This window comes from Ruditapes philippinarum, unplaced genomic scaffold (assembly GCF_026571515.1).
Source record: "Ruditapes philippinarum isolate M1 unplaced genomic scaffold, ASM2657151v2 ctg10844_1_1_1_1, whole genome shotgun sequence".
Classification (NCBI taxonomy): Eukaryota; Metazoa; Mollusca; class Bivalvia; order Venerida; family Veneridae; genus Ruditapes; species Ruditapes philippinarum.
Genome location: NW_026864046.1, coordinates 1 through 14938, shown reverse-complemented (window position 1 = coordinate 14938; position 14938 = coordinate 1). Strand labels below are relative to the sequence as shown.

Here is a 14938-nt window from a genome sequence, read left to right as displayed (position 1 = left end):
TCACAAAATGAAAGTATCCTCAAAACCAACTTTTGTCACTATATGTATCAAATTTTTCAGGTTTATATGCCTATGTGAGATTTAATTGTTTCAGCTGCGTTTCAACTACCAAAAAAATACGAATATATTAAACAAGAAAAGCTAGAGAAAAATCAAAATGGCTGCGTCCAATTTAGCCAGGCTTACAACTAAAAATTCGGCATTATTTCTTTGTGACATGCAAGAAAAGTTCCGGAAAACAATATCTTTTTACCCACAAATTCTAACTGTTTCATCAAGAATGTTGCAAGCTTCGCAGATTTTAGATATACCAGTTGTTGTCACAGAGCAGTATCCAAAAGGTTTTGTTTACTTAGGGGGCGTCTCAAATTATTTGTTGTATGTCAAAATCTAGGTTTAATCTGCCATGCATGTGTCTTGCAGTGTTGCGACATGGGCAATGCTTATGAAAATTTCTCATGAACTACCGATAAACACATTTTGCAATTTATAAAAAATACACAAGTGAGATTCAGCAATAACACAAAAAGTTAGCATTTCTTCCATTTATTGACCAGCTAAACACTGTTTTCCGTTACCTTACGGATTTAGCTCTTGGAAATAACACCAAATGAAGTACATAACACAATTACATGATATTTCTATTTTTCTATCATTATTTTACCAAAACAAAATTGATGTGTTTGCAAATTATCAATATTCCTTTAATATCTTTTGCAAATTTTTCAAAAAATAAATTGTTTTTATTACATGCTTTTGGTGGTTTATACGGGGAAGTCAAAGTCAAAGGCTTTGGCTTGCCCGGCTATAGACTACACGTGTATATTTAAAAGAAAATCAAATAAAAAAACAATTAAAAAATATATAGAATTCTATACCTATCAATGAAATTTTCAGTGTCAGTTCTGGTTAGGCGCCGCCATTTACAATGTAACTCAATGATAAAAGGCGGTATATTCCTAAAACGGAACAAATCTCAACTTTTCGGATTAATAATAATCGTCGAGTGTTCCGAGTGAAAACGGAAGCGGGTATATATAATACCGAATGACACCTTTAAAACGGAAACAATGAAAGGATTTTTTACCGACTTCCCCGTTCATAGGCTTTGCCTAATTTCATATTAGAAATATATCGGTGATATAAAACTCAATGTGGCCATACCACGTGACTTTTCGGGTACGGAACACGCCGATTTTTCACCCGATTCAGGTATGTTTTTTATTCACAACTTATTTATTACTCAACCGATTTTGATGAGATAAGGCGCAGAGTACCCGTAATTATATCACCTATCCACGGTATATCAAAATTCTGAAAACCCCTGAATGGTTTTTGAGAACATTCGAGTACAGTTTTCTTTTCATAGCCTGGGCCGAGGGGAACGGTACACACTCATTTGTCATAACAAGCAATTTCTAGCAAGTCATATGTTTTTTGACACTATTTCATAGAAAAATACATGTTAAATCTGATATATTTACTATGTCCAATGTATCGAGTGAATGCAGTGATGTTTTAGCAAATTTCATAAAGTTATGTTGAAATGATACGGAACACACTGTTATTTCAAAAGATACGGTACACACACAATTTCTGTCTTTGTTATAATTCTAAAATAAAATATAAAAAATAAAAATAATTTCAATTATAATGTGAGTGATTCTTTTCATAGTTAAACATTTTATTAATTTAAACGAGACCCCAGGGACCTGTTTTGCAATGTATCATAATGCTTACTTTTAATGTTTATATGTATTTGTGCACTATATTTCAAGAGATCACACTTAACATTAACAACCTCCATGTAATTGTTCTATTTAAAATTACCTAGGATATTTTAAACACTTCGATCTTCACAGAATCAGGTAGTTGCGCTCTATAGAAAGAAAATGTTGTTATATAATGCTGTGTTTATTGTTGTTTTTTTATTTCTTTTAGTTTAAGTGAAGTAAGATATGTCTTTTTGCTTCATCCTGAAAAAATAAAACAAGGTTCATCCTAATCGCTGAAAGTATCATTACTTGATAACAATTTATATATATTTATATTTTGTTAATTATAATAAGCAAGTCATTAGGTACAATCTTTTGCAATATCATGGTCATGTTTAATTAAATCAAATCACAGAAGGCGCTGAATTTGTTTGGGTCTCAGAATGTCAGGGAAAGGTGAAGGCTGTTGAGATTGTAAACCAATTTTGTTTTTGTATAGTGCCACCAATGTTGTTTCTTGTGTCATAACTGTAGTAAATTGGCTAAAAAGGCTTATTGCAACACTGATATGTAATTCATTGTTTATTTCGCTTAAAACAATTAAAACAAAAACAAAACAAAACATGAGTTGCCTTAACTTGGATTTGAACTACAGGAATCTCTCTTCCTAGGCGAGCGTGTAACCCCTCGACCACGGGAATGTTATATAGATAACAGCCTGAAGAAAACCATATCATTCTAAATAGGTTTGTAACCCTTATTTAATTTCCTTTGACATTGATGTAAATATCATGGAGCTTAATATTACATGTATATCTGTAAAGAACTTACACAATATTTGAAATCTTTGACCATCGGGAACTACTTTTTCTTCTCCCGAGAAGGACTTTGAAAATTTATGCGCCCGTTCATTTGAAATCTTAACACAGTGATCTCCCCTTATTTTTTTCAGCGTCTAGAGTACAAAGAAAAAACGGTAAGTAAACCGCTTCCAGGGGTTCGGACTACTTTCTTATTTTGCAAATAAGCATATCAGAGCCTGAAATTTCGCTACCATTATTTTTTTGGTTTTTTGACGACCCAAAACAAATAAAAAAATGTAGTCGCCATTGCTTAAAGTTTTAATGTTTTAAAGGCATTGAAGCTTTAAAAATTAACTTTTTTTAATTCATGTAATTATGTCATTTTTGGTTTGGGGTTTCACAGGGCTCATAAAACTGACATTATCATGTGGCGTCTTTCGAGTTTTACAAGTGCCCTTTGGGTATTAATAAAGGAACGGAACGGGCACCTGAGTAAAACGACCGACATTCTGTACGGTAGTAAGAAAACTTTCTCACATAAAAAATTGAAGCATCGAAGTCACTTGTGGTCTCGTACCTACTTCATGTAGTATATAAAAACAGAACACAGGCCTCCCAAAATCCATAGCATTTGATTGACAAAATGCCGGTTATTATTGAAATATCATTTTAAATTTTAACACAAACACGCAAGCACACATATCCATGAACTCAAGTGTTAATGCATCTTGAAATGAAAGTCCAAGATAGGCATAATTTTTACCAAAATTTCCTAACATGTATATCCTTACATGTATATGTAACAAGGTTACCTTGTTTAAACTACGTTACGAAATATAACAGGCCTTGTTCCCATATGGGTTCTTCAAATTATCAAATTATTAATTTTGATTGCACGTAAAACTGCGAAATATATTTGTCCATATGTAGATAATTTGATAACTTAGATACATGCAGTTAGTTTGGGACCCTGGCAGATGATTCATACCAAATATCATGTGGCCGAAAAAAACATTTTGCAAGGAACATATATTTCCAACTTACTCCTAACTTCTTGTTTGTTTATATATTCATACTACGTTTAGACAGTCATTTATATATTCGAACAAACAAATTAAATGAAATAATAATCGCACATAACAGATGTCCATGAATTTTACAATTCGTTTTATAATCCAAAAGAATTTTTTTCAAATAATCAAAACAAAACAAAATTTTGAATGTCTTCCCTAAAATTTTAACATTTTATAGCCAAATATTCATTGCTCAACATATAAAATCGAATTTTGCGTAACATACTCTCAAAATGTTCTTTTTTTTTTAAAAATCCTGTTTACATCAAACTGTAGGCATAATGATACTTTGCAAAACAGGTCCCAGGTTTCTCGTTTAAATTAATAAAATGTATAACTATGAAAAAAATCACTCGCATTATAATTTAAATTAATTTTTTTATATATTTTATTTTAGAATTGTTTCAAAGACAGAAATTGTGTGTGTACCGTATCTTTTGAAATAACAGTGTGTTCCGTATCATTTCAACATAACTTTTATGAAAATATGCTAAAACATCACTGCATTCACTCGATACATTGGACATAGTAAAATATATCAGATTTAACATGTATTTTTCTATGAAATAGTGTCAAAAAACATATGACTTGCTAGAAATCGCCTGTTATGCCAAATGAGTGTGTACCGTTCCCCCTCGGCCCAGGCTATGAAAAAGAAAACTGTACTCGAATGTTCTCAAAAACCATTCAGGGGTCTTCAGAATTTTGATATACCGTGGATAGCTGATATAATTACGGGTACTCTGCGCCTTATCTCATCAAAATCGGTTGAGTAATAAATAAGTTATGAATAAAAAACATACCTAAATCGGGTGAAAAATCGGCGTGTTCTGTACCCGAAAAGTCACGTGGTATGGCCACATTGAAACTGGTAATTTCACTGTTTTAAACAGTGAAATTATCAATTTCATAATTTCACTGTTTTGAATTTAAAGCTACATTAAATAAATATGTTAAAATATTTTTGCCGTCGGCCTAAAAACCAAGCATTCTACAGTTTCATTAACCTTTTTAACAGTATCGTTGTAAATCTCATCAAAAATTGTTCATAAATTAAGATTTTAAATGGTAAACCCCACGGTAACACTAAAGTTCGTATACGAATTTTTACATGCAATTGCAGACTATACTCAGCTCGTGTATGCGCTACGTCACGGTGTTAAAGTTGCTATCCGGAACACAGCAAATATAAGATTTTCTTGTGCAAACACACTTTTACCGTTTAACCTTCACGGTGCACTAGGTCTGTGGTTCAGAAAAAATATTTATCTCATAAAAAAGATTAAATTTGTATGAAAATATCCGTTACATTGTGGAAATATACCGTTAAATTAGGACTGCTACTTATAGTCATGTTTGTTGATTTAATATTGATGTACAGATGATCTGAAGGCGGAGTTTTTCATGCAAACAGAAATTGTACTTCCATATTCGTCACAATGAGGTTGCACATTTGTATGCTCATTAAACTCATTTTGGTTGTCTGGACACCAAAATAAGATCTGGAGTCGATATGAAACCCAATTTATTAATGAAATGTCGCTATTTCTTCTTTTATGAAATTTATTTAATGTAACTTTAAGCCCCTTACGTTGTTTCAGTGAAATACCAGCATGCACAGTACTGGGAACCAACTTAATGACGTGACGTCGTAAATGACGTCACATTGAATTATTATTTGGCACGCTTTTCATTCAGTATTAGGTTTAATGTCTTTTTAAAACGTTTCTTTGCATATAATAAAAAGAAAATTTGTTTAGTTTAAAGTAAGATCGAAATATATTTCACCTTAATTTTGTGAACACCAAAAGTTCATATTGCACTCATGGCTGCGCCACTCGTGAAATATACCTTTTGGTGCTCACTCAGTGAAATATATTCCGAATTTACACTGAACATAACAAATATCCTCTATATAATGAAAATTAATAAAATCAAAACTGTGTCGTAGTGTCATCTTCCATAATAAATATAGTTCTGGCTTCCAAAACTTTATAAGCCGCTTTTTAATATTTTTGTTTTTCATCTGATGCGGCATTAAAGTTTTGTATTTCGAAAAGTTGTGATTCATCATTTACCCATAATTTTGTAGTACTTCCGGCGAAAGTTTTCAAAACCATAACTATGTAGCAGGTACCCGCATTACCGTAAAGCTCACTTTTCGAGCAGGCCCTTTGGTCCTGTTCTTCGAGCTCGCTACTAAACTAGCCAAATGACTCTTATCTGTATATATTCTTTAGGTCTTGGTCCTACAGTGTCAGAATTAGATGTCAGTAAGTGTCCAGTTTTTCCAAAGATGAAGTTCTCTATGATGATTCCAGAGGTTGTGGATCATATGAAACAGTTTCCAAGTATGTTTTCTATTTCATAATGTTCATCTCTTTGTTAGCTTGTATGTTTCAAAGAAAAAGTCAATCTGTTATGATGGCTTCAGCGTAGATTTTGTCACCTTGCAAAAACATGAGTAAAGTTTTAAAAAGATATCAACACAAAACTTAGAATACTTGCTTTAAGTTGCTTATTTTTATTTAGGATATCCGATAAGGTACAGTTGTTGGACAAGGGGCCTAATTCTGAAAGCTATATTTTTGAAGTTACAACCATTTTTAACTTAGAATTTTTGTCAAAATTGGTTATTGCCCTTAAAAGATACAATGCTCTTGTTTTTATTGTCACCTTCCATCAGTGTCTCTCCAAAAATCATCTTCTCTGAAGCTATAAAGGTTAGAGCTTAGATATTTTGCATGAAACATTCTCTACTGGATCTCTACCAACAAGGCATTTTTCAAATACTTTTGGGGAAAAGACCTGGCTGAAATTGGGAAATATTATATAGCATTTTTGGAAAATTCAAATTTTCAAGAATTTGAAAAACTACATATACACATTATTTTGAAACTTTATTCATGTAAATGATCATATGACCCATAACTTCTTTAAAGAAACATGTCAAAAAAAAAAATCATTAGTTGAAACAGTCCAATTTTTGGCAGCTGTTGGGAAGATGTTTTTGAAACAAAGCAAAGATGAGGTAATTTTGGATTGGGAATAGGGTCTTATATTGGCCTCTGGACGTAGATAAGGTAAAAATGCCCTGACCAAATTGTTCAAATAATAGCCCAGTGGTCAACTTTTAGCCCAGTTCTGTCCTGCATACAATGAATCTTTCAAAATCATATCTTTTGAAACCATAAGGGCTAAAGCATAGATATTTGGCATTGTACCACTACCATGCTTGTTCTAATTCAAAATTACCCTTTCCCGGGGGGGGGGGGGGAATCATGAATTTTCCTTATATTTATATAGTAAAGTCTTTAAAAATCATCTCATTAACCATAAAGGCTAGAGCTTAGATGTTTGGCATGAAACATTGTGTACTGGCCCACTACCAAGGTTCTTCAACATCCAAGTTTGTTCAAATTATAGCCATGGGATCAATATCCTCTTCCCCAGGGGTCATTTCTTTTCCTTAAATGTATAAAGTAAAATTTTAGAAAATAATCTCTGAAACCATGAAGTCTAGAGTATTTAGTTATTTGGCATAAAGCATTGTCTAGTCAAATTTACAAAGTTTGTTCAAATTGCACCTTTCAAAGAAGTGGGGGCATATTGCTTTGCATTTGTCTGTTGGTTGGTCTATAGACCAAATGGTGGGGCGTCCGTGGCCGAGTGGTTAAGGTCGCTGACTTCAAACCACTTGCCCCTCACCGCTGTGGGTTCGAATCCCGACAGGGACTTTGGATTCTTTCATGTGAGGAAGCTATCCAGCTAGCTTACGGAACGTCGGTGGTTCTACTCAGGTGCCCGTTCGTGCCTGAAATAATGCACGGAAGGGCACCTAAGGTCTTCCTCCACCAGTAAAGCTGGAACGTCGCGATATGACCTATACTGTGTCGATGTGACGTAAAACCCAAAACAAACAAACAAAGACCAAATGGTTTCCAATCAATAACTAAAGAATGCTTAGGTCTAGGAACTTCAAACTTGGTATGGGGATTTATCATGACCAGAAGATGACCCCTAATGTTTTGGGGTCTTCAGGTAAAGGGTCAAATTGATCTTGAATGTCAAAATGGTTTCCAATTAATAACTCAACAACTCATGAGACTTCAACCTTCAAAATTCACAAGTGCATTGGTTTGGCCTGTAGATAACCCCTTATGAATTTGGAATCAAGGGATCAAAGGTCAAGGTCATATTGACCTTGTAGATAAAAGATTTCCGATAAATAACTTGACAACCCATGGGCCCTTGGCCCTCAAACTGCATATGTGCATTTTTCTCAGCCAGTAGATGACCCCTATTGAATTTGGGGTCAAAGATCAAGGTCACATTGACAACTTGACAGTTGACAACCCATGGGCTGTTGGCCTTCTAACATCGTAGGTGGATTGGTCTTGGCAAGTAGATGACCTCTTTTGATTTTGGAATCAAGGGGTCAAAGGTCATATTGACATTGTAGGTAATTCTGTTTCCGATCAATAACTTGACAACCCATGGACCCTTGGCCAATAAACTACATAGGTGCATTGGTCTTGACCAGTAGATGACCCCTTTTGATTTTGAGGTTAAGGGGTCAAAGGTTAAGGTCAAATTGACCTTGTATGTCATTGCTTTTTGTCTGAAGATGACCTCAATGGATTTTTGGGGTCAAGGGGACAGAGGTCAATATCACATTGACCTTATAGGTAAGAACGATTCTAATCAATATCTCAACAACTCATGGGCCCTTTACCTTCAAACTTCACAGGTGCATTGGTCTTGGTCAGTAGATAATTCCTTTTGATTTAAGGGTCAAAGTCACATTGACATTTTACATAGAAAGAGTTTCTAACCAATAACTCAACAACTCAAGTTGCCTTGGCTGATATTTTTTATGAAAGTAAAAATGCATTTGGTAGACACATTTCAAGGTCTAATGTAAGATAACAAATTGGCTGTCATTAAGGACTGGAGGCCTACATGATTTATAAAATTTATGCATATATTATTTTGTAAGATTTGTGATAACTTTGTCATAAAATTGCTGCATGCAACCTTTATGGACACAATGACCTAGTGACTAGTCATGACCAGTAGATAACCCCTATTGATTTTTGTTCACATTACAATAACCTGGCCATATGACTAATTGGTTGCTAATAGGGGGGCATACATGTTTTACAAACATATGTTCTTTTTCATAACCATTCATGATTGTTTAGACAAACCTTAAATTAAAACTGTAGTTAATGTTTTTCTTTTTAGGATCTTAATACTGATTCCTAGAAAGTGTTTGTAAAATCTGTTTGTCATGATATCTGAAAAGGATGTCCTGAGCTTGACACTGTTCATTTTTGTCGGGTTTGTATCATAAAATTCCACTGAGGAACATAATGCTAAAAAGCTTTGTATGAAGAAATTTGTATCATTTAGCAGGGTGTATCAATCGATTGCGTCTTGTATTAAAGAAATTCTTGCATTTAAAGATCACCCCTCATATTAACTCATTTGTGAGCTAAGTTATTGATTACTAAGATAATAATGGGAACAATATTAGAATTTTAGTTTTTTGGCACAAAAACAGAAAATAATGCTTTCCATTGTGATTCTATGTTCAAAAGAAAGAGATTCTGATGACAAACAAGCTCAAAACCGACATGTCATGTGGTTTCTTTGTTGTCTTCCTTTTTCAACAAAAGAAAAAGTGATTAAATCATAAAATGATGCTGCCTATTCTCTTCAATAATGCATGTGTTATAAAAATGTATTACAGATGTGAACACGATCATGCTGTGTGGGATAGAGTCCCATGTTTGTGTCCAGTCTACAGTTTTAGATCTCAAGGAAAATGGGTATGATGTAAACGTTATTGTAGATGCAGTCTCGTCAAGATCTATGGTTGACAGGTAAAAAATGTTTGGTATCACTTACTCCTTGAACATAAGCGATTATGATAACAGGCTTATACTATCAGTGTAGTCATAAGGCCAGTGTGATCATCTACACAGTCTTACTAGACACTGTTGCCTGCTCCATTGTTTACTTCTGATCAGTTCCAAAATCAAAGGGGGACAAGTCTAGCTAGTGAAATAGACACCTTGAGTCATCTTACATGGCCACAGGTTTAAAGATCCTGTAATTAAGGTAAAAGTAACCACACATAAGTTAATTTTTATATGTGCACATAATTATTCTTCTAAAACAATTTCCAAATATCCAAGAATATATTAAATATGTACTGCAAATGTTTATACGTATTACAAGTAATCATTAAATATACAATCAGAGGCATTTATAACCGGACACATACATTTTTCGATATATATTTGTTATTTGTGAACGGATTTTGTTCAACTTTGGACCATACAAAATTCAACATATCGTACTTACTACTTAGAATTTTATTTACAATTCATTGACAAGAAAATACAGAAAACAACAAAACAAATATGCTACTGCAAAATGAAAAATCACAGAATGGCTGTAAATATCATAACAAAATGAAAAAGTTATTCATCCATTCTATGTCCTGAATCCCACCTATCTATCACACCCGCTCTCTGTATGTTTAACTAGTTATAATACTTTGTGTATCTTCCCATGGGCTATAACAACGTGTTACACTTGTCTAATGGTTATGACGTAGTTTCTTATGAAAGCTTGGAGAATATGTCTCCTTTCCTGAATAAGGGCTTCCTTATCTAAACATCACACTTGTCAACTGAATTGAACAGGCGTGGGAGAAAATGACAAGAAGTCCTTGGCAATTGGCTGGAACTCAAGCAAGCCCTTGTTTAGACATATAAAACTGTGAGGCAGAGGAGTATTTCGTTGTTATAGCCAATTTGGGAGGACATAAAAGTCTTAGAACTGGTAAACATACAGATTTAGTGGGATTCAGAGACTGTTCATTTTTTGTTAAGATTTTACAGTCATTCTGTGATTTTTTTTTTTTTTTATTTTTTTTTCATTTTACAGTAGCCTATTTGTTTTGTTTACTTTTTTAATAATTTTCTTATTAATGAATTATAAACATACATGTAATTCTAAGTAGTAGTGTGATATGTTGAATTTTGTGTATGGTTCAAAATTTGAACAAAATCCGTTTCACAAATAACCTATTTATACAGAAAAATGTAAGTGTCTGGTTATATGTGCCTCCGAGTGTATGCATTTCATTACTTATTTGAAAATTTTGGCTTAGACTTTAATAATTTTCTTATTTCCCTCCCTTTATTAACATGAAATGTAAATTTGGTAATATCTTTACCAAATAATGCTTTTTGGAACTTACAATTTTGATAAATCTTCAATTGAGCATCATCGTAGTTATGTTATAAAACTATAATAAAAAAAAAATGAGTTACATGGTCTTTAAATATTTGCAGTCAGGTTGTTAATTCCAATTATTTATCATACATGTATGACACTGCAAAATTTTTAAAAAAAAACATGTATTAAAAATGACAACTTTTGACAATGCCATTTATAATTCTGTAACCATGTCTCTATATTTTACAATGTGTACATCATATAATATAATTTTCACAATAATTTTTTATTTTTAGCATATTCTCTAAATTTAGAACATTTTTGTTTAGTGTAATTTCACAATGTTTAGCATTTCAACAAATTTTCATTTGCTCCACCTATTTTTAGCTCGACTATTTCGATAAGATAAGTAGAGCTATTGTAGTCACCCGAGCGTCGCTGGGGCGTCGGCGTAAACCACTTATGTTAAAGTTTTTGTAATAGTTCAAATATATTTCAAAGTTCCATTTACATATGGCTTTGAAACTTTGCACACTTGTTCACCATCATGACCCCAACCTGTAGACAGGAGGAAGTAACTCTATCAAGCATTTTGACAAAATTATGCCCTTTTTCGACTTACAATTTTACGTTAAAAAAATTTTGTAATACCTTGAATATTTTCAAAGTCCATTGACATATGGCTTTGAAACTTTGCACACTTGTTGACCATCATGGACCCCAACCTGAAGACAGGAGGAGGTAACTCTATCAAGCATTTTGACAGAATTATGCCCCTTTTTCGACTTAAAATTTTACGTTAAAGTTTTTGTTAACACCTCAAATATTTTCAAAGTTCAGTTGACATAAGGCTTTGAAAACATGTTGAAATTTTATGGCTCTTCTGTTCTTTCAGAGCATAATAGGACTCTCTCCCAAGGCCTATAACTGTAATATGGATTTAAAGAAAAATTTGCCTTTTTCTCTACTGATGAAAATTTTACCTTTCAATCAAGGTTTTTTTTACTATCAAGCACTAAGAATAGTCGAGCGTTGCTGTCCCTACCGACAGCTCTTGTTACGTTATCTATTGTATTAAGTTGTACATTTGTGTTAAATTCAAAAGGAGGCTGTTGTATCTCAATATTATTATTTTACTTTAATTTAGAATGTTTGCATTGCAACGTATTGGAAAGAGGCTGGTGCCCATTTAACTACTAGTGAGAGTGCAATACTTGGATTGTGCGGGGGGATCAGATTCATCCGAAATTCCGAGAGATACAGAAGATTATTTGGGACGCAGCCCCAGACAGTGGTTTTTTTAGGACAACACAAATTGGCGGAGAAACTCCAGTATGAAAAACAGCCATATAATATAAAGCAGTGCAATCATTTGTTAATTTGTGATTTGTTAAAGATTAATTAAATAAGAATAACCAATTAAATGTTGATTGTGGTGTGGTAATTGTCTGTAAATTGTGTTACTGGTATCATATAACTTGTTGTGTCAAGTACAATGTTATTATCTGATAATGATCGAAAGTTGTTTTGTTTTTTTCAGAATGTTTGGTCATCCTTCGAAATGAACTGATATTTTTTTCCTTTTAGAATTCATTTTGATTTTTGCCATGTGCCTTGATAGGCATACTATAACAAAGGTCATTGGTTCTACTTGGGCACTATTGACCATGACTTTTTTCAAAGACTTTTTAGTAAAAGCTTGAAAGTTGTCATTCAAATATTTTTTTTTTAAAGGTGCTGTCGCGATAACACAATAAATTAAAATTTTCCCCGACATAAAGGGCAGTGCTAAGGGACTTTTTTAAAGATGTTTAGTACTGTAGAGTTGTTTATCTACAACATGGATACTTCAGTTTGCATTCAATTTTAGAAGCATTGGGTGTGATTGATTTTAGGTCAAAATATTTACATTTAATGCTTCAGTACTTCTGATATACCAATTTAAGATCAAACCTGGTAAAAATTTGTTGTAAATAATAAATATTTTTATACATGTTTTCCATAATCAAGAATAAAATTTATTTAACTGATGGTTACTTTTTGTTTATCTATTGTAAAGTTTCTTATTAAACTCCTCCTGATATGTTTTATTGACCCCTTTGACCAAGTAGTTTGATTTAGATCAAAAGAAGGTCCAGCTTGGATCTCACCTGAGATTCATTCCTAAAATGATTATAATTCTTTAATACAGAAGTAATTGGATCATATTAGTTTGTATCATATAGTTACTAAAAGAGGAACGCTGGTTGCTGCTATCATAAATTAATGTGTGGTTCCTTTCGTGAGAACGTAAGTGCCTGCTATGAAATTCAATGGTAGATTCACTCGTAGCAATGGAAGTTAATACAATGGTAGTGGCTGGTTGCCATGAAAATTAACAGCTTAATTACGAGAAAAGTGAATGGCCTTGCTATGGGAAGTCAGTGGTTGCTATTGAAGTCAGAGGTTGCTATGGAAAGCAAACATTTTTGCTAAAGGAGTCATCAGTTGCTATAGAAAGTCAATGGTTGCTTACGAGAGTCACTAAATGCTTTTTGAAGTTTCAAATGTTTGCTATAAAAGTCAATGGTTGCTTGCAGAAAATTCACTGGTTGCAATGGAAATTATGTGGTTGTTATGGGAAAAAAACAATGGTTTGCTATGAAAAAGACAATGGATGCTATGAAAATCTTATGGTTGCTTAAGAAGTCTGGGTTGCTATGGAAAGTGATGCTTACACTTGAAAGTCAATAGTTGTTTCGGGTAGTGTCACTGGTAATGGTTGCCATAAGAAAGGCACTGGCAGTCAGTGGTTCGCATGAAAAAGCAATGGTTGCTAAGAAGTCATGGTTACAAAAAAAGTTTATGGTTTGGGTGTGGAAAGTTTTAATGTTTAGCTATGTTAATCAATGGTTGCTATGGGAAGTCACTGGTTGCTATGGCAGACAGTGGTTGCTATGGAAAGACAATGGTTGATATGTAAGGGCTGGTGTTGTTTTTGTTCCTATGTAAGTCAATGGTTTGCTATTTGGAAATTCAGTACTAGCTATGGAAAAGTCTGGGGTGCTATGAAAAATCAATGGCTGCTAGGGGGGAAGTCAGTCGTTTTATGGCAGTCAATGGTTGCTATGAAATGTCACTGATTGCTTTGAAAATCACTGTGCTATTATTGGAAAGTAAGTGGTTGCTATGGAAGTAAAATATGGTTTGCTATGGAAAGTGAATGGTTTGCAATATTGATCAATGATTTGCTATGGAAAGTAAGTGGTTTGCCATAGGAAAAAGACCACTGGTTGTTATTGAAAATCACTGGTTGCTATGGAAAGTAAGTGGGTTGCCATGGAAAGACAGTGGTTGCCATGGAAAGCACTTGTTTGCCATGAAAAGGCCCTTGGTTGCTATGGGGAATAAACCTGGTTAACATATGCCTTACAAACTTGCTTGCATGATTTCAGTCGGCCATATTCCCTAGCCATGAATGATAAAACTGCCCTGTTTCGCTGTCTAAAATTCCACCAAATTATTTTCCCCTTTCAAATGAAACTCGAAGAAGGGACCCTTTTTAAAAAGACTTTGTATTTATTTATTCGATTTTTTTGTTCAGAAAAAGACAATTTTTTCTTTACCTGTGTATAATTTTCTTTCTATCTATATCTGTTTCCTATGGTAAACATAGAGTTTTGATGGTAAAAAAATGAATTTTTTCTGAACCGAAGAAAGTAATCTAACCGACAAAAAAAAACTCCAACATGTAAAAATACATTAAATCGGTAAGAATATTGAGATATTTGTTTGACTATCAGTTTCAAATGCAAAAATTATTATGGAAAACAACTATGTGTAGTTTATGTGTATTGTTTTTTAATGTTTTTGTCTGATATTTTAGTTATAAAAGCCCATGTACACTTAGTGTCGCTTTTATAGCAACCGAGTTTTAAAACGTGTGAGCTGTAAAATGAACCAGATTATGGCAAAAAGCGCATGCTCGCGCACTGACTTCCGCTCTATCGAAATACTGCATATACATATAGCGAAAGTTCGTAAGTGCTATGGAAATTCAAAAGTTGCAATGGCAAGTCTATGGTTGCTATGGAAAGTCGCTGGGCACTATGGA

The 14938-nt window shown here is 33.4% G+C and overlaps 1 pseudogene; it reads left to right on the top strand.

Annotated features, from left to right (window-relative positions):
- Positions 1-121: 121 nt before the first annotated feature.
- LOC132724262 (isochorismatase domain-containing protein 2-like) lies at positions 122-12177 on the top strand (annotated as a pseudogene).
- The last annotated feature ends 2761 nt before the right edge of the window (positions 12178-14938 follow it).